This window comes from Calonectris borealis, chromosome 1, assembly GCF_964195595.1.
Source record: "Calonectris borealis chromosome 1, bCalBor7.hap1.2, whole genome shotgun sequence".
NCBI classification, from domain to species: domain Eukaryota; kingdom Metazoa; phylum Chordata; class Aves; order Procellariiformes; family Procellariidae; genus Calonectris; species Calonectris borealis.
The window spans coordinates 40,195,838-40,217,243 of record NC_134312.1 but is presented as its reverse complement, the minus strand read 5'-3'; the positions used below and the strand labels follow the sequence as shown (position 1 = coordinate 40,217,243).

At 41.9% G+C, this 21,406-nt stretch overlaps 1 protein-coding gene across 1 annotated transcript in view; it reads right to left on the bottom strand.

The window, feature by feature from the left end:
- Positions 1-7,203, bottom strand: part of RAB3IP (RAB3A interacting protein) — a 39,336-nt gene extending 32,133 nt beyond the window's left edge. The window contains exon 1 of the mRNA XM_075149807.1: positions 7,115-7,203. The gene's annotated coding sequence lies outside the window, so the exon portion shown is untranslated. The remainder of the gene's footprint in view (positions 1-7,114) is intronic.
- Positions 7,204-21,406: the final 14,203 nt, after the last annotated feature.

Here is a 21,406-nt window from a genome sequence, read left to right as displayed (position 1 = left end):
GTCTCTGTTAATTTCTCCCACAAAAAATCAACCACCTCTTAAGAAACTTCCAGACTTAAGGGACAAAAAGGACTTTACAGGAATAAAAAGGGATGTTTTTTGTTTGGGGTTTTTTTTTTCTGTTTTATGCAGAAATTTGTTTTATTTTGAACTATCAACAGCAGTTGCACAAACATTATTTACACAGGAAAAACACTGTCACAGTTTTGTGCTTCGGAGCTTTTCTACCCTAAGAGAGACGAACAGCTTATTTTTGAGTTTAAGTAAGTTTGAAAAATATTCTTGTTTGTTTTCCCTATAGTTCTTTTTAACTATTATAAGCGTTCTAATTACATGTTCTATGTGATGATAAAGCCTGTTGAGTCAACAAATATAAATGGAGGGATTGCCAGAGCTACAGGACATTTCTTCAAGGTTACATTTCAAAAATGTTTTCAGGTCTGCAGTGCAACGATTATATGTCATTGTTTTACATTTAATACAGTAAAATACTACCATCTTGAAAAAATAAAATTGCAGAAACAGTCCTTTAAAGTTCATCAGCCCAACTGAAAAATATCCATCTCACCAGTCTCAAAGTCAGGCTCATATCTACACAAACACATTCGCTTTCATTGTTCCCACCACTCTCCTCTTTTGCGACCACCAAGTATGCCATACCCAATACTACTATATTGGCAACACCACCGCGATGTCTCTTCACATTCCCAATTCTTTGGATTCCAGTCTCCACAATTAACAGAAGATGCAGACTTCTGAAAAGGGATGTAGAAAGGCTGCCTGGATGCCTTGCCTTTTCTATGCCTACAGCACCTAAGAAAGTGCATCAAAAACCAGCCACAGAAGCAAAGATTGAGAACATAGCTGAGAGCAAAAACAGGAACAACTCTTCTGCTATATCTTCCCTTCTGTTGACTAGTTGCCATTTCAAGTTTGAAAGACATGTTCATAGTTCCACTGAAAACTCACGATCTGACTTGACGTTCAATAGTGGTACCATAGTATTTCGCATCACCAGTATTTCGCATCACACATTTCGCATCAACTGGTTCTTTTCAGTTGCGTTGGGTTGAAATTTTCTATGAAAGTTTTTTTCCCCCGAACTGATTTTTAAAAAATACTATTTAGCCATTTCCAAGAAAAAAAGGCTCAGGAAAAAATTTATTTGTCAGTTTTTAATGTATTTTACTATTTCTGTAAAAATCTTAGGGCAATCTGTTTGGAGCAAATACTTTAAGTACATCAAGTAAGCGACAGGCTCGGAGATGTGCCATTCCATATCTTTTATGATGATTTACACAAATTCAGCTACGTTATGAAGTGCAGAAAATCACGCTGGCTTACACAGAGAAAAATGATTAGAAGCCTGCTTATTATCTTCCAAATGTTCAAATACATTTCTAGCTCCCCCTCCGGACCATCACATCAATCTACAATAAGCAAAGTAGTATGTTTGTTAAAAAAAAAAAGAAAAACACCCCACAAAATTTAAAAAACAAACAAAAAAAGAAATCTCTCCTACCTACATGCTCCTACTCCTATGAGAAATATTCCACTTAACTCCTCTCCTACAGCTTTTCCACCTAACTGCCTATATGCTGCAGTGTTTTTTAATAGTCACAAAAAATAAAACCAAACCAAAACATTATGGAATTTTATTTACCAGACTATCATTCTGCTTATACATTAAATATCAATCTCAGCCTAAACAGACAAGAGTAATTTATGAGTAAATAAATCCTTGCATGTCTTCTCAGTTATCAAAGAACAAGCTTTTTCTGATACAGTAAGTAAAAAAGTTAAACAAGTTATTCCTGGAAGAGCTGAAAATAAAGTCCCTCAGCTAAACTTTTCCCATAGCCTGTCAAATGGGCACTCGTAAGCATACCATCTGCGTAAAACACGTTCCATTCACAACTTTTTCTTTCCTAGCATTACTTCTCACTTAGCAGCGAGCAGGCAGAAGCTGGGTACACCACCCATACAAGACAAAGAAGCCCATATTAAATATCTCAGTTTCAAGACTCAGCAACACCATTACGTTGTTACCAAGACGTCAGCTGAACACACATTATGCATTAATGAAACCAAACGTACATGCAAAAAGCTAGTCAGTCCTAAAAATAACAGCTCTCTTTTGGGAAAGAACTCTTCAAAGTAATGGAGGGGAAAAAAAACACATTAAATTTCAGTGTCATTAAAGATTACACGCTTGGTTAAGGCTGGGGGTGGGGTGGGTTTCATATTATTGACTAAGGCAGCAATGAACAGCCTTGCTATGAAGGAACATGAAGCACATGGTAAGCAAAGAGCTTTAATAGGAGCCAAGCTGACAGTGTGTAAAAAACCACAGTGTTGACACAGCACTCTTTAGTAGTAATTCCGCTACTGTGAACAAAAGCTGATATTCCAACATTTTAGGGCAGTACAGTTATTAAACAAAATCATGAATTTTCTTAATACTTCTTCTACCACATTAATATATGGTGAACGCTTGGAATAGCATTAGTGCCTACCAAATACGTGATTATTTTTGTCTTTGTTGATAGTATGCAATTTGGATGATGTACAAAATTCAAGTACTGTCATAAATCAGGATGAAACAATAAAATAAATTAATTTCCTTATACTTTCATCTGGAAATAATGCAAATTTGGTGGAAGCTCTCAGAATGTTGCAGCTTTTTATTACCTCTCCACTGCCACACTTGCACTGCTGACTACCGACATAACTTCATGAGGAAACTATGCTCAAATCTGTCATTTTATCTAATATTAGACAAAAATGTACTACAAAGAAATCAGTTTAACAACGGTCAGTTTAACACGTTTCTATAGCTTCTAACAGGAATCAAGAACCGTGAACATTTTCAACAGTACTCAAATCAAAATGCTTAATCTAATTTTCCTGTTATTACTCTAAGAGGGGTTCAGCTACTTGTCTGAATCAAAGCAGTAACTAAAAACTAAAAAGCTCCTTGAAAATCAGTAATTTATTGTGGCTTGTTTTCTTTTGGAAAAAAAAAAAAGTACTGTTGAAAACCACCTACTACAAACTCTGGAGTTTGTCTTTCACGGACTGCTTTTAAATACAAGACAGGTTGAAGATGACAACTTTGAACAATCTCCTAATTGTTACAGCCCATTTAAAAGTAACGCCAGCACATCAAAAATCTCATTTTTAGCTTCAATAGTAAAGAGAACCATCACAACAGAACAGTTACCTGCTCAAGTGAAAAAAATCACATAAGGAAAAAGAAGTTACTGTTTCTAAACATTTTGATGAAAAGTAAATTCTAGTTAGCATTTACCAAAAAAAGGTGCCTATTAGCTTATAGTGTTTTAATCTTCACACAGCAGGCCTTTCAAAATGTAATAAAGTCTCAAGTACTTCATTTATTAGACTCCAACGTCTGCTTCAGTTAATTCGAGAGGGGATAGGAAAGTGGATTTTTTGTAGCAGCTCCTCCAAAGGACTGACATTAGCCCACCACTGGGCTTGCATTCTTCTCAGTGGGTTTAAAAAAAAAGTTTTGAAATATTTGGTATTATACAGTCTGGAATGTAATATGTTTTAAGCTCTAAAGAACTCCGTAGGGAATCAGAGTAGTGGACTAATAAATACCTTTTAAAGCAGCAGTCCAGTTAAGTACTGCTACTCCATACCTATACCTATCAGATGCAAGCAGGCAGTTTAAAAAGTAAAATTGTTGTAAGGCGTATATGGACATCAATTTAAAGTTCAAAACCAATTCAATTACACCTATCCAGTATGAGATATTCATCAGATGTTGGCACGGGACAAAGAAGTTGGGTGGATTTTTTTGTTTTCCTAAACTGTTTTATATTTAAGCTTAGCCACAGAATTCAAGCAAATTTAAACACTGTTATCGATGCCAGTTCATTGCACAAACACAATTCAAGATTTGGCACAGGAATTCCCTTAAGGTTTGCAAAAAACAATTCCCACCTTAACAATTTTGCAATTATGATAGAACTTTCTACTTCAGGACCCCAAATATGCAACAAATTTTTTTTGGAGGCAGTAAGATACGAGAGAAAAGAAAACATTGAACTACTCCAGCCTTTACACATTTTACTTTTATTTGCGAGTGACCTTACACTACATATTTACCACAGATGGTAAATTAGGCGAGATGATAAATAGAAGGTAAATTGTAAGTTAGGCAAGTCTACAGAATTTAAGAGCTAGCAAAACCACACTTGGTTCAACATGAGAATATTTTTCTATTGCATGCCCACTAGTGTTGTCATGTAATGCTATGATGTGGGTCTTTTTCTATTCTTTATTCTCATGTGAGGCATTCGAAACACTATTTCACACTGTTTTAAAAGAAACGTAGTTTATTTGATAGTAAGATTTTATGAAGTTAAAAGAATTTTTGTTTTGCTGAACTGATGATTAAAAAAATCTCTTTTGAAAACTTGATTATAGGGATATCTTCAGCTAGAAAAATACAGGTGCAGACAGCAAGCGTCTCTCTTACAGAAACAAGCATCACACAAGATTCAACGACCTATATTTATGAAGTGCTTGCAAAACCTATAAATAAACGTGATTTAGAGTCTGGTAGATAGTACACCTCTTACTAGAGAGAAAAATCAGTGCTTTGCAAGGTAGAATGCTGCAAACTTTTACTGTAAACAAACATTTAAAGAATGCTGTTCAGTTCACAAAGACTCTCTAAACCAAGTTAATTTAACTGCAAAATATGATTCTCTTTGCAGACGCTATTCTTTTTAAGACAGAGCATTGTTCTGTCTTATCTTGGAAACAACTTCACAATCCCATCTCAGGTTTAAGCCTGATCAAAGTGACTGTGACTGCAGTGTCATTCTTGCCAAGACTTGGACCTAAAGACCCTCTCATTTTCAGTTAACACTGAAAATATTCGATTAGTAAACTTAAGTAAAAATTATCACAATTTTCATGGTATATAAAGCTTTCTAAATGTATCTGCAAATGCATTTAAAGAAACATTTTCTTAATTTCTGAAAAAAATGGTTAGCATATTATTAAGCGTAATTAAAGTGTCTAACACAAGTTTTAGTCAAGTTACAGTGGACAAGATTTTAAATGCCATATTAAAAAGGGTCTTAAAAATAAAAATCCAAAGTACACATTTCTTTTCTGGGAAAATCCATAAACGTAAGTGGAACAGTGAGAGACCAGCTCATTTGGCATTTTACATGAATTTTAAATCAAGTCAATAAAAGCTAAGAAGATAGCTGCAGTCTATAATCAAAAGGCTTATTGTGACTGTTTTCCTACAGGAAAAAAAACATTCCCTTTTAAATTTTGTGTAACAAGAAGGCTATTTCAGTCACAGCTGTGAGGTGCACTCCCATTTGTTATTTATTAAAAGCATAATGAGAATGGTAAATTATTTATCCTTCTTTGCTCACCAGGTAACATGAAGCAGGCACAGCAGAAGAATGACTGCCAAGATACAAATACAGAAGGCCTGACTTTAACCCTCCCCAGAACTCATTAAACATATCTATAATAAAAACAAACAAAAAATTAAAGTGACAAGACCTCAGGTTTTGCCCTATATTTCACTGAGGAATACAAATATTTGAACAGATGGTAGCTGCCAATACATGCTTCTAGACTGAATAACCTTACATCTGCTTCAAAAGAGAAGCTGATAATTTCAGTTATGGCAAGTCTGTGGAAGATTAATTATTTTAGCTATCTAGATCACTGTTTTTGAGACTTCTGAAGAACATGCCTACAAATGAACACAGTGAACAAATCAAGCAATATAAAGCTTAGTACACTATCTGCAAACAAAACGGACAACACTCTCAAACCAATGAAAACACTGTTGCTTTTTGTCAGCAAGACGAGCATTGAGGGTATCATTAAGGATTTGGCCACTCGGTGTTCTCCTGCTTCCAGAGCCCTGCGACTCTCGGGGAACTAGTGGAGCACCAGCACTTTGGCAACACAAATTTCTGCACAGCTCATCACTTGCCATCAACTTGTAACCAGAGTTTCCTTTCTGCGCCTTATTCTCTAACGTAACTGCATTACGAAATGCAGGTTCACCGAAATCCCTGCTACTTTACTATAGCTTACAAGGCTACTTATCGGTGACCAGGTATTAACCTCAATATTGCTCGAAGAACTTAAAGCAAGCAGAGACACTACAGGCGACCGCAGCTCCACAGTCCCGCGAAGCAGAACTCCCCTCCGCTCTCCAACCGCGCTCCCCCTCGCACCCCTCGGCACCGCCGCCCCGGGCCTCGGCGGAGGGGGGCGAAGTTTGCGAACCCACCGAGGGGGCCTGCCCTGCCCTCCCCTTCCCCCTCCGCCTCTCTCGGCGCTCTCCCCTACCGCCGCGCCTCCCGCCCGGCCGGCCGAGAGGTTTCTGAGCGGGGGAGAAGACTTCAGTACCAGCGCAGCCTCTTCTCGCAACCCCCCTCTCCAAATTTTAGTCATTCCTCCCCGGACGCTCTCCCCACCGGCCCTACTACGCCTCGGAAGGGCCGCCGCCGCCGCGCCCGCGCAGGCAGCCCTGAGGCGAGGACGGCTGCCCCGAGCCGCCGGCTCCGGGAGTGCGACGGCTCTTTGTCCACCGCCGCCGCCGGCTCTCCCGGGGCAGGTGCGCCCGACGCTTTCCGGGGTGACCCCCGAGAACTACTTTTGCCCAGTTTTGGCTTGGACCCCGACTGGATTTAGGGCCAAGCGCATCCCTGCCGCCGGCTGCTCCCTCCGCACCCACGCCAACCCCGACGGAGCCGGGGGCGCCCGGGCCAACGGCGCCTTCCCACCGCAGACGGCCACAACGGCACAGCCCGGGCCGCCACCTGCCCCCGCGCTCTTCCGGGGGGGGGGGGGGGCCCCCACCCGGGGCGGCCACAGCGGGCGGGCGGCGGGTCCGGCGCGGGGAAGCCCGCCCGCCCCCAGCCACCGCGCCCCGGCAAGGGGCAGCCCTCCCAGGCGGCGCCGGCTCCGCCCGCCCGGGCAGAGGCTCCCGGGAGCGCGGCACCGGGCAGGTGCGGCGGCGCTATCGGGGAGTCGCGGTCCGTCCGGCCACCCCCCTCCCGCCAGCGGGGCCGGGGCCGCGAGCCCCGCCGCCACGTACCTGCCGAGCCCAGCGAGAGCGGCCGCCGCCGCCGCACCGCGTCCCCTCAGCCAACCTGGGGGGGGGGCGGGGCGCTGGGCAGCCGCCGCGCATGCGCCCCGCGGACGCACCGCCCGCAGGGGGGTGGGGGGCAAGTGTGCGCGACCCGCACCGCCCCCTAGCGGGCGTGGGGGTAACCGCCCCCGAGCGGCGGCCCAGGGGTACGTGAGGTGCCCTGAGCGGGGGCGGGCGAGGCCCCCCGCGCACGGCAGCCTCCCCGCGGCCGGGGCAGAGGCTGTGCCCCTCTGGAGGCCGGGTCCCACCCCAGGAGCCGGGGTGCAAGGCCAGCCCAGGCAACCTCCAGTCAGTGGCAACGCCTAGGCCTCGCTGTCTGCTCTCAAAGCACCTGCCAGTGACCCAAAATACTTCTGAGAGGCAGTCTGAGGGAGGCCTTTCCTTCACACTCCTGGTAGTCAACAGACAATTGGGTTTCAGGGGCTAGAAGGTCTGGCAAGAGGAGGCCCGAGGCTGAGGGCAGGCAGAGGCATTACACAGCGGGGACGCGTGGGTCAGGGGCAGCCTCCATCCCTCCGCTCCAAGCAGCGCCAGGGCAGCCCGTGGTGAACGCTCTGACCACGAAATGCTGTTAGATCGTTTCCTCGGGGCCTGGCTGGAAAGGTACCAGAGGCTCACGGCTGACACAGCGCAGGGCAGGAGTGCTGTTAGGCACCACATTTCACAAGAAGGGAGGCTGCAAACGGACAGGCTGCAAACGCTCGTGGCATCAGGAGAGATCAGCTAACATCTCTGTGCCTCCACTCATCACCTGGAAGAGAGGGTTAAAACATTGCTTCTGTTCAAGGGCAGACGAGGACAGGGCTATTAAAGTCTGAATGTTTTGTTACCCTGAAAAACACAAGGAAGTTAATAATTCTGTATTTAATGGTGTACAGTAACAAAGGCACAGGATTACACAATTAAAAATTAGAAAATGAGACTTATGCCAGATCATTATCCAGTGGTTTTCACTCGTGGGGCATGTACTGCCCCAAATCAGGTGTCGAGCCTGCCTAATGTATGTAATAATTAAAGACTAAGCTGTAATTCATATGCACAAGACTTGTGAAATAAGGCCACATATAGAGCTAAAATAGGGCTCACCTGCTAAAAAGATGTGTTTTTCCAGCTCTACCAGTTTGTCTGATAAAGGGATACTACTACGATCTCTCATCTTGACTTGCCTATGTCCTTAAGCCATCATTACTGCCACCCTGACACAACCAGGGTAGTTCAGGCAATTTTCCAGCTTTTCAGAAGTTAACGTGCAGCCTTCACTTTTTTCCTTTTGAAGTCCTGATCTGTACTGTTTTGTGTTTTCTATGCCTATGTCTTTAAAAGCAGCAGGCAAAATGTTGGAAAGCTACTATAAACGAGTCCATTTTACCACTGGTCCGGTTAGATTGCCAAAAAATATTCTTCGCATGACAGCAGTCTTAGCTGGACAATGTACTTTCATCGTTGTTAGTGCAGCTGAACTGAAACATGTGCTCCAATGGTGAGGAACTTTAGGAAAAAACTAATGTAAACAAGATCTTGTCCCATTCATCAGTTAAGGAATCTAGGCCACATTCCAGTCAATAATTGAAGCGTTAATTGTCTTGACAGCTTTCCACTGAATGTGAAAGAATCCTGTTTGGCCAGTCCTGCAGGACATAGCCACAGACAAATAATGTTCTCCGTGGCACATTCCCCATAGCATCCGCCAAGCAAGAAGTTCAGTGAGGGCAAATAAGTATGACAAAGAGGATGTCAAAAGACAAACGTATCAATGCCATTCATGGTGAAGTAAATATATTGCCTATAAATAGTAATATCTTCTAAATTCCTTTTCACTATGTAAATCTACACTGACTACAAGGTGGCTCAAGAAGCAAAAATGGCTACAGAAAATCATCATCCACAGCTTTTCTGGAAGCAATCTGAAAGCCAAGAAACCAAGCAGTACAAGAAGTGGAGCATTCAAATAGCAGTATAATTTGAAGTTTGTTGTGAAAAGCCTCATAGAACAGAGATACTCAGTTTGAAGAGCTCTGACCTTTAAAATTATTTAATTCGCTAATATTGACATGCAATAGAACCCAGGCAGTGCTATCAGAATACAGGTTTGCCAAATTAGAAGATGCATCAGAAAGTTCATTAAAAACATGATTGCAAAAGAGACATGACAAGTGCAATCAGAAGTTGAAAACAATGTATTAAGACATAGTAAACTGACAAGAGTCTATAATTAGGATCTGTAATCCTATAGTTCTTAATCCTGTACAATGACTGTACTTGGCATGACAATCTGCTGTCTTAACCAGATTAGACATCTTGCATTTCAAGAAATAAAAGCAATATGGTTCCAAGACATTTGACTGTGCTAAAATTAATCACCAACAGATTTATTTTGTCAAAGTGCTCCTGTATTTTGCTGTATGTAGTACTTTAAAAGTCAGGCAGCAACAAACCACAGAAAATATAACTTACATGGTTAAAATTGAAAGTTGAAACAATTTGGATTAAATCCAGAGACATAAATAAGAGAAGTAAGCATTTTTTTGGGGGGGGGGAGGGGGAGGAGGAGGGAGAAATCTACTTTAAAAGAGTGCTTTTATCCACCCCTTGGTTCCTTCCTGAGCTGCACATCAGAGCAGGGCTACTCCTCCAGGCATCATGAGCTGGGAGCCAAGCATAACCCCACCAATGAGGGCACAGTCAAGAGCAGGACTAGGTTGGTGATAGCAACAGGCTTTGTCATACACCTGGTGACCATCACACAAGATGACATGTCAAATCAAGTCCAGGATCCATCCAGGAAGTCTTGTCAGGAAGAGCAAGAGACAGAACTGGTGACCTATATGTAGGCCTACACCTATAATGTAGGTCTGAGGCTCATCCAAGCAGGGACCAACCAAGACAGGCTCACCCAAGACACAGCACAGGCAAATCCTGGTGGCCTGGGCCTGAGCTTAAGTGGAGCCCTGGAGTCCCTTCCCACTATGGGAAGAAGGTGCCTGAGTAGGGGTCCCAGATGAGGCTGATCAGGGCAATTAAGGCCTTTTAGTGCTTTTAGGTCCCTGGCAATCAGGAGAACTGAAGTCCTTTTAGAAACAAAACCATGCATCACTATTGTTCTAAATGAGCAAAGTCACTGTTGCCAGTGGAAAGTGATGTACAGTTTACACTTTTGGTGAAATAACATATGCTATGGGTGCCATCTCTGATTAAAAAGGTGTAATCTGACAGGACCATTCAACAAAACTGCACAATGTACAAAATCTGGAGGATGGACTTTGCTGAAACCGCATTGTTTCTAATGAATACCAGTATTTGCTGCTCCCATCAAATCTATTCACTCAGCTTGTTAAATCAGTTCATCTGTTCCTTTTGAACCCCTCGGTGTGGTTAAATGCCCCAAATCAGAAATTTCCATTCTTCAGCTAGATAGAAATCTGGATAGGTATCTTGGCACAGACTTGGCCACAGCAATCTATATACTAACAACAGAGTCTCCCTTGCGTAGCTTCTCTCCAGTCACACTGGTACAAAATGTGGTAAACACCATGGCAAACAGTTCCCTCACTGCACAGAGTCCCCCTGAACTGCATCTGTCTGAGAGACCGTGTCTTCAAATGTGGCTGTTTTATTACTAAGAGCGGCAATCCGCTGGACCTAAGAAGTCTGTTTCAGGGAGATAAAAGCACAAGAGACGAAGGTGTTTCACAGAAGGTAGCCCCAGACCATGGCAGTCTTCTCTGTTGAAGGCAAGAATGGCTGCAGGACTTTAAAGAAGCCAAATGCAGCGTTTTTCTTTGATGTGACTTTAATTAGAGTTTCTCATCTATGTGCACAAACACAAATGCCAGCTAATCAAATTTTTCCTCCTACAGATTGGGAGGAATAAAAGAATGAGATGGTTGTTCTCTTTATAGAAGATGTTCAAGTGTGTGGTAGGGGAGGATGTCTCAACAATTTCATGGATAAATAAAGCAGATAAACTTTTAAATCTTATTTTCTACTTGCCTGTGGTACTTCCTACTTGTTTCTTTTATTGTTTTTTTTAATATTGAATAAACTGTAATTATCACCTCCCTTTCAATGAAGATGTTATAAAACAATAAACTCAAGCAAACCAAAGGATGAATCTATTAATAGAAGTCACACATGCATTGCAATCCCATAGCTCAGTGAAAAGAAACAAAGAATGACCCGCTATGTAAAAAAAAGGTACAGAGACTATAAATCTTATCTATTTTAGAAATTTTTTTACCCTTTCTACTAGCTCAGCTGAACCAGTGCTAGCAGTTTTGGGAACCATAGCATAGACAAGAATTCCCCAGTCAGGCATATTTCTTCAATGTTTAGCTAAGCATTTGGAAAGCAAATCTAATTGGTACATTGGCATAAACAAGCATCCAGCTTATGGGAGTCCTAAAACTACAGCTCTTACCTTCTTGTTGCTTTCTCTGATTCAACTGATATAACGTTAAAACCAGTAAGATCTGTGTTTTTCTTCAAATCTACCCACTAAAAAACCCCAAAATAATAGCAAATAGACAGGATTGATGTTAACCGCTCCTGAAGCTCTTTCTCAAAACTTCCAGTGGTGGAAGACAGCACAGCCTCCCTAAGCAGTGCATTCCAGTGCCAAACTAACCTTGGAGTTAGAAATATTTTCCAGAGACTAACCTAATCTCCTTTGCTGCAATGTAGGGCAAGAGGTAATGAGCGTATCTCAGTGGATGCAGGAGACAACAATCTTCAGGGTATTTGATGGCATCATCTATCCCCTCCGTTTTCTCAAAGAATAAACACAGTTATTTTAATCTTTCCTCATAGGTGATGGTTTTTAGACCTCCATTTGTTTCTATTATTCTCTCTGGGCTTCTTCCTGTGGGTCCTCATCTTTGTAGAAGAACAGTGCTCAAGTCTGGGCACAGCACTCCAGCTGAGGTCTGAACAGCACTGCCTTTAGCATATCACATACCTGCTTATACGTCCCAGCAAAGTTCCCTTGCTTTTTTTCTTATGGCAGCAGAATGCTGCTTAACCAGTCTTTCTCCAACTTGTGTGTGACTTCACTTGTGGACTTTCTTCCATGTCCATCGATTCTTACTGAATTCTAATCTTGTTCTGAAAAAAATGTCTATGACCCTTCATATCTTGCGAATTTGATAAGTGCACTCCCTATTCCATCAGCCAAGTCATTAATTAAAGTATTGCACATTATCAGAAGCAGAATGATCCTCTGAGATGAGATGCTTTACTTTAACAATTAGCCATCCAAAACCATAGTTTGAGCATGGTTTTCATACCAGTCTTGTATCGTCTTTGCAGTAGTTTATGCTAGACAGTGTGTCCCTCCCTTTTTTATGAGATGTCATAGGAGGGAATTTCAAAAGCCTTACCAAACTCTATCTATATCACATATATTGATTCTTTCCTATTTGTCTTGGAATGACTCAAATGATGTGTTTCAAATCACGCAACAAATCTGTGGCGGCATCAAAACCTCAAACCACTTCATAGTCTTCTCCTCTGTTAGACTAAATTAGCATCAGAATATACACAGCATATATCTATACACAACCTGCAGAACTCATTGACACAATATAACAAGAATGGCGAATTCTTTACCATGTTAAAAAAACAACAACCTTTATATGACTACTCAGAACACAGCCTAATCAGGGAAGATACAAATGAATAAAGGATATAAATTCTCTATTAACTATTAAATGACAACTATTAAATGACAAGGATTAAAAAGAAATTTCCTCTTCGAGCACTTTAGTTTACAATTGTCCAGTTTGACAGTAAAACTGATTCTGCAAACAAGCTGCCCAACTAGGCAGATTCTGCTGTTGCATATAAAATAAATAATGCTTCTAGGTTTTTTGAAGGTGCTTATGTGTGTAACTTAATACTAAGTGGGAGAAACAAAAAAACTGAAATGGCCTTACCAACTTATGTAAGGACTGGCATGTGGTTTCGTTTATCTTTAGAAGCAAGCCAGGGACGGATCCAGAGTGCGATTAAAAATAGTACAACATGTTCATCCCTAGTTGGAATACGGCAGAGATGCCAAACCTGAACTCAGAAATCAGAAAATAAAAATACAAAATACATTTTCACCTGAAAATTAACTCCCCGAAAGCCAAACAAACTTTGTAGCCCTGACAAACCTATAGATAAAACTCAAGAATCCTTTTACCTGATGAGACTTCAAAAATAGCTCCACCAAATACTGTGAATAATAAGTGAAAAGCATAGGGTGAGGATTCAGGAATCCTATGTTGTATTCACAATTCTGCTTTGGACCTGGGTACCTTCCCTGTGCCTTAATTTATCCATCTCTAAACTGAAATTCATGAGACTTCTTCCTCCTTCCCCATAATATGTGATCACGTGAGAAAGTTTAAATAATGATTTTTCAAAGGTCTTCATTCTTTCAGACCGAAGTTGCTATAAAAATGGAAGATGTGGCTTTAATGGGTTGGTTTTTCTTTATTTTTGCTCAAGGGCACAGAGATTCAAAACCAGACTTCAGTCAAGGCTGCCAGTTCTTGCTACGTTCTGCTCTGTGAGGTGAAGCTGGTCTTACGGAAAAGTTTTTGCAGGTACCAACCATTTCCCTATGTGATAGAAATACTGTTTTCTTCATCTTCTGTCCAGCATTACCTAGTTGGTATGAACATCACTCCACTGGGCATAGGAATGCCTCCCAGTTTAGAGTGGCCTTTTCTTCTCCTTGTCTCCTTCTGTCTTCTCCAGCTTGGCACACTCATTGTGGCAATGCTCTGCAAGTTCAGTGCAGCAGAGAGGCATTTCTGAAAAGTAATCCGAATCCTTTACTCACTTGCATAGATGGTGAAAAATGCTGAAGTATTATTGAAACCAGAGCAGTTCTAGTTCCACAAAAGAGAGGGAATACTCTCTTACACCTCCCAAAGTGACCTTAAAAGTGCCAGGTCCCCCAGGAGTCTTGTCTCCACTAGCATTTACATCTGCATTACCTTGATTGGAAATGTGCCCGTACTCACTATGGCAGGAAATGTTTTCCGTCACCTCACTAAAATAGTCAAAGCATGGATTTACCCAGAGGCATGTGAAGGATAAATTCCCCGGCTAGCACCATTCGACGCCCGTGTGTGTTCTGGGCCATGTACTGGCTCAGCAGCAGCATGACGAGCATAGGGATTGTTTCATCTGCTCTTGGCTCACAGACTAAACCTCGTGTCTGGGGGAGCAATGAGACTTTTGATTTTGAGCCAAGCTAAACAAACACAGCGTAGTGCAAATTTTGCAAAAGCTACCCAGCTGTTTAGGCATTTTTTCTAAGTGAAAAGTTGCAGAAAGCAGAGAATGAGAGGGTTTGTTGCAGTTCAGGTGGATGTGATTGGACTTCTTGTCCATAGAAAAAGGCAAGGCTAGTTGTTTATCTCTGTTGGTTCACTAAACTCACTATTCTTTTTCCTGGATGCTACTTTCTCTTTTTATACTCTTTTTTTCCCCTCTTAATCAATATCTGCAAAGAGAACAAATGAAGTTCTGAGGGAAATGTTTAACATTGAAGTATGCAATGGAGGAAAGCCAGACTTAGACTTAATACAGACCTGGCAGGATCACCTGGGTCACGGAGTAAAGTCCTCAGTTTTATCCTTTTCACGTGTGTATCAAGTACCATTTTTAAGCAGTAAGTATTATTAGGGGTTTTTTTGAACTAAAACTAGCTAAATAAGAAAAAGAACTCATGTGAGTTGTTCCCTTTATAAAAAGAAACGGATGGTGGTCATCCCGATGTAATCTTTTTTTACGCAAAAATACCAATAATCCTATTCTCACAAATACACAAATACGCAACAACAACCGTTCCAAGTCTGTTCCAGGCAAGACCTAACTCAAAAGAACTTGCCTTTTCTAAACCCTTTTCCCTGCAAATGCTTTTCTGTTTGTTCTTAGTCTCCATCTCATTCTTTGAATCTCTTCTGTCATCTTTCCCTTTCTCTCTCGTACAAGCAGATACTCCCACAAATCTCTCTGCCCAGGACACAGCTCAAGAAAATCCTCCATCCTTACAGTCCCATTTGCATTCAGTGGTAACATGACTCTACATTTTGGTTTTAAGCCCCCTTTAGTTTGAATACAGATGATGAAGGGTATAGTTTCTCCCATCAGTTGCAGCATGGTTTAATCATGCCTCTAACAGTGCTGTATATGGTAAATTGCACCACAGCTTTGCATCAGTCATTACCGCACTGTGTTATTCTCTTAAAGTCGTGCACTAATCTGGATCATCATTCTTACAGGTGGTTTTTCATATACACAAATCAAAATACATTCATACAGAGAATTTCTTCAATTTCTTTAATACAAAGAATAAGCAAAGCTGCCCTCATTAATTATTAAATGGGAGAAACAGAATGGTTCGGTTGTACTGTTATGTGTATTGTCCATTGCCGTGTATTATTGTTATTGTTATTATTGTTGTTGTTATTGTTATTGTTGCTATTATTGCTGTTATTATTCCACACAGGGAACAAGAGTTATCGTTTGCTACTCTCAGAGATGTAACACCACTCACTGAAAACCTACCCCCATAGGCCATAAAGAACATGAGTTTATGATGCTTCCAGCAATACCTCAAAAAACTTGACTGAGAGGACAAACATGCCTGTTGTACAAACAAGATGCATTATTAACTCTAACACAAATAAACACTTCTGGTATTCTTATAAAAGAAACATTCTGGTGTGAGAAAAGATCCCTCTTTCTCAAATCTAACTCCCTAAGAAGTGCAGGAGACATTAATATAGACATTATAAAGTACAGACTACTTATCAACCGTCAATATTCTTCAATGTCCACAACAATACAAAATTCTGTTAACATAACTTCTTCATTAAAAAAGAAAAGAAATTACAGTTTTGCAGCATCCTGCGTGTATAAAAGGATGATTATGCAAATGGCTGCGCAATCAGCTGCATTTTTAGGCAAGCAAGGAAATTATCTAATATCGAATGCTTGACATTGTGCAAGAAGTTTTGAAACGCTGGTCATCTTGCGAAACAGAATGACACTCACTTCAGAAGAACCAGTCCATAGAGCAAAATCAAGCACCTTTCCTTCTGCCATTGCCCTTTTGACCACTTAGCATCCACTTAAGCTGAAGCTATGTTAGCATGTATTAACTAACCCGCCCAGCCCGTGTCAGATGAACAAGATAAGCAGCACTTTGGAGAGGTAGGTCTTAAGTCAAGAGTAAGCGCTCCCAGTCAATCCAGGCGTTGGCTTTTGAGCCCGGTTCCTGGACACCCTATTCCTGGTTGCTTTGTTGATCCCATCTTCCGTCTGACAAGTCCCGCGCTGTGACATCAGTTTGCTTTTGTGTGTCTGTGCCTTCCGGCAATAAAAGGATTGTTGAGGCTGATAACAGCCACAGTAATAATAATATTTCTAATACCAAACTCAGCACTACCACATAAAAAATGATGTTTATTTCATTACAAGGAAGTTGCAAAGCAAAGTGTTTCTGAATACAGTTTTACAGTACTCGGAGAATTAATCTGTCGGGGCAGCAGGCTTTATCCTGCAGACAAATTCATTTGTAATCCTCTGAAGTATTCTGCCATGTGACTTCCAGAGATAAAAGAGCCTCCTTTAAAGTATATTTCCACAACCCACACTGAGCGGTGCTAAGTAGGGTAGCATCTCTTTCACTAGATTAACTTTTAATTATTGCAATTTCTGTCATGAAAGAGGCTGTAAGATATCACAGCAGCTCTCTACATGTTCTTTCTATGGGCAGAGGACATTTTATGTTAATTTACTCATTTATTTAATACAGGAATTCCAGCAGCAAGTGACAGTAAGTAGAAAAATAAAGCAAAACTCAATATATTCTCGCCTGAGAAAATCTGACAGCAGCTTCTTTAATACTGCCCTCTTCCCAATATTTTAATTATTCACTTCTTTTCAATAACAAAATTCTTTCATGTTGTTCAGACCACATGTTAGCCTAGTTATTATGGCATTTCTTTGGATATTGGCATTATGCCTTGTTGTTGTTAAAGATACTGAAGTGTTTGCTTGAAGCTTCAGTAGCACACAATATGAATTAGTATCTCTTCCAGTATAAATGGGCACAAAAATCAAGAGGAAAGAGGAGCAGGAAGCACAAATAAATGAAAAAACTTGTACTTGATGGATTTCTACCATCTGTTGCACTGCACTGTCTTGCTAAACGCCCGTGGATGACATTAGCAGAAACCTGTCTAGTTACACAGTGCTAAAATGTTTTTGCCTCTGTGTGATTTTTATGTACCCAAAGCACATCAAGAGAACATGAATGCAAAATACACCATTAGCAGTGATCATTAGTAGAGCTGCATGTACAGAAGGACTTCTGAAAATTATTTTTGTAGATAAGACCTCTCAAATTCTTGTCTACCATATACACTTGTAAAGCAAAAGAACCTCTTTTGCTCCTATTTGATGATGATGCAACAACATTTGCTGAGGATGTCCATTAGGAAAGGTCAGAAAAAGGACAAGAAGTGATAAAATTAAACTATTTATTGCAAATGTGAAATACTATTTTACACACTTTTCAAATCCATCCTTTTTTGGTAACCTTTTAGGAACATAGTGTATACAAACAGGATTTCTGCATGCTATCTGCAATATAACACCTGTTAGAGATAATTGCATGTGATAGCAAAGGTGTGAATATCTTAACAAAGTATTACTTACTTACCATGTCTTGAAGAGATCTTTATTTGGCTTAATAGTCTGTAACAAGACTCGATATAGATTTTAAATGTTCTCCAAGATCTGCAAAATCGTTTCTTAAATACGAAGGTGAAAAATTAGTGGTTTATAGTATAAAGAGCACTGGAATTCTAGCAACAGTTTGCAGGTCCTTGCTCATTGTTATGAGATTTTAAGAATTTGCTATAAAACTTCACTTGCTGCAGTGGACTCAATTATGTTTAAAGATCTGATAAATGGTCATAATTATCCATACATCTTACGGTAGAAACAGTCACATAGCAGAGTGGAGGCAATACAAAGGCAAATCCTTACAGAAATTTTTCTTTTTTTTTTCTTCAAAAATATATATTTATTTATTTCCTCTATTATGTTGTACACATCAACTGCCTATTTGCCCATTAATCAGTTGGCACCTTTTTGAATGTGCTTCTTCACCAAATAGTGTATTAAAGTGCTAGGAGATCACTCAGATTGCCCAAGTGGCTCTTTGTAGCATAGATTTGCTCATTCAACAAATTTGGCAGAAAGAGAGGGTTATGAGCAAGTACGAGAGAGGAGTTCCAGTTCTTAGTAACAGGTCACAGACTGCAGGTCTCTCTGTTCTTCACAGTCTGTTCCCAAGCTCAGTGTTTGATGGAGTAGTCTTTACCGTACCAGCTTGGAAGAAAGCATCAAAATTATTTTAAAAATTCTTTCTCTTGAATCTCTGGGAACTAGTCCAGGCTCGTTCCATGATAACTCTAGGCAGATAATGCTCCAAAAAAGCCCTGTCCCCTTTCCTGTCAAATTGCCCAAGGCTGCCTTGCCCAGCTAATGCCTACTGGCCCAACACAGCGTATCTGTCCCAGCCTTGTTGAAAATCCCCTTGCGTGCAGCAACGGGGATTTATTGCTAGGCAAGTTGGAGGGGGGCTGCGTGAAAGAGCCCTGCTCTGGAGGGTGATTTGCCATAAGGGAGCAACCCCACCCAACCTCGACCGGTCACTGCTGCTACCCGGGAGGAGGCCGGGCGATCAGCGGTGCCCATGAAACCGCTCCCTTCGTCCTGCTGTCTGCCAGCTCCATCTCTTCTCCCCAAAGAGGCTGTTGGGCACCCTGCTTCCACTGCCACCGCAGCCGTGTTGTCTCTGGCCACTGGCATCTGGTGGCCCATAACGGGGGGGAGGAGGAGGAGGCGGTGGGACAGCTGTGCTCAGCGTCTCTCCATCCCCGGTGCGGTAACACTCCTGTGAGATGGCAGCCCAGCGGTGGAGGGGCCGAGGAAGAGGTGCCACAGGCCTCCCTTTGCCCCGATGCCTCCCTACAGCTCTGCTTGGCTGTGCGCTCGCGGCAGCCATGTCCTGCGCGCGGCTTCCTTGCCATCAGCCCTCTCAAAGCTCCAGCAGGCATTTCTTACACAGCAGGACTGTCACGGCCGTGTCAACATCACCCAGAAGCAAAGGGGTGTGACTGTCATTAACCAATATTTTCTCAGGCCTTAGCCTTAGCTGCCACTTTTGTCAGAGACTGGGAAAAGCATTTGCTGCTGTTTTCTTCCTCCCGAGTCCCCGTCTTTATCCTCTGCCTCTAAAGCAGAAGGCGGCTTCTAATGTCTTCAAAAAAAGGATTTTTGCAGAGCTCTGTAGCTAGTCCTTACTGAACCATGGACATTATTGGGATGGCTTTCACAGCCTTTCTCTAAATGGGCTTTTGGAGCCCACCACCAATGTGTTGTTAATGTTCTGGATTCAAAATATCAATATAAAGCTAAACTGAAAAGCTGAATCAAAATGTAAGACTGCCTTAAAATTTACAGTAAAGGTCTCCACTCACTCATGCTAACACCGGTATTGGCATCAGCTAGAAAAGGTAGTAAGTTCACTGACTGGGGACGTTGCAGTAGCAGTTACGAGCTATCACTCTCTCTCCCCCCTCCTCCCCTATTCAGGTGAATCCAAGCAACCTATGGGTCTGGGCAGCTTAAAATGGGAGGACCATTAGCTGGGAAAGGATGGGAAAGCCCAGCCAAGTCAGAGGCTGCTGTGTAGCCATGCAGCAGCCTCTGTTAGCAAGGGCTCTACACTAATCAAGTCTGCTTCTCTTGGGGAGGGGGGAAATGGAGAAGAGATGAAAACATCGCCTGTCTTTGGGAAAAATCCAGCAAGGACTTAGGGGCACCTTAGTGATAAAAAGAGGAGTATTTCCTACAGAAACGGTCACAATGGAGTTACGTGGCTGGAAACCTGTATTTATTTCTGCCTCTGAACACACAGGAGCTCTAAATCTCGTGTCTTCTGCAAAACAGCTCAGAGCCAGTGGAGCAATCTCAGCTGCTTCAGTCTGCAGGAAGACCAAAGATTGAAGAAGCCTCCAGGAAAACCACCTGATACCCACTGACTGACACAGAGGGGTGCTGTTATTTACTGCTCAGCGAGACCAGCGAACGATTATACTCAGCAAAGAAAAATGTTTTAGGTCTAAGTAATTATTTTACCAGTGACCTTAAAATATCCCTGTTGTTAGGAGTTTTCCTTGCAGAGGCCAGTGACTGTAATAGGATCAGGCAGTATGTTTCTTCATGCCAAGTCACTGAATGCTAAAATGATTTGTCATCTTTCGCCACAGGCCACTGCCTGACACACACATGCCACAGTCTAATGTCTCGCCTGCTTTGACATCAAAGTGTCTTCCTTCTGCTATTGCCAACAAGAAGAAAGGCAAACAGTGGCAGCAACTGATTTTCTTTCCAAGAGAGTTTTAATTAAATAAGTGGTCTCAAATAGCTTAATGGGACTAAGGTAGGGGGAAAAAACCTTTCATCATAAAATGTATTAAATCTATAAATCTTGCTTACTCTCACCCCCTGCAATTTTTTTTATTTACTTCACAGTCGCATTATTCCATTCTCCGTAGAGATTTATGGCAACATTATATGACGTCTCCTGGGCTTTCACAGTCTATCACCTTTTACAGCTCCCTCTTAATGCCGTGGGTCATAAAAGACAGTGTTCATCTCATTTTACAAAGGGGAAGGGGGAAGAAGTCCTGTGCAGATCCTCCAGTCGCAGAAAGGCTTTCACTTTCATGCTGAAATGTACCATCATGAATAGGTTCACTCAGTCTGATGGGACTTTTGGTAACAGCAACTCTGCCTATTTGGAGGGATGGGTGATTTCTACAGCATACCCTGAAGTCCTGATTTCCCAATTTGAATCAGCAATGCAGCAAAGGTGTGCTCCAGGGTGGGATCGAGGTGCAGCTGAGGCACATTCCCAACTTTGGTGGGGTTGTCTCCGGTCTTCCCGTTCAGATATAGTCAGTGCTATTCACTGACGTGTCTTTGCAAGGCTGGCTCAAAGACATCACTCTTTTCAAGAGAAGTCTCAGAAAAAAATGCTCCCTTCTTGTCCGTCCGGTTTTGGGGATGGGAAATAAAATGTAGAAAACTGGAGGTGCCAGCCAAACTGACGCAAGATTCTTCATTCAAATGAAAGGGGTCCTTCCGATGGCAAGTGGCGTT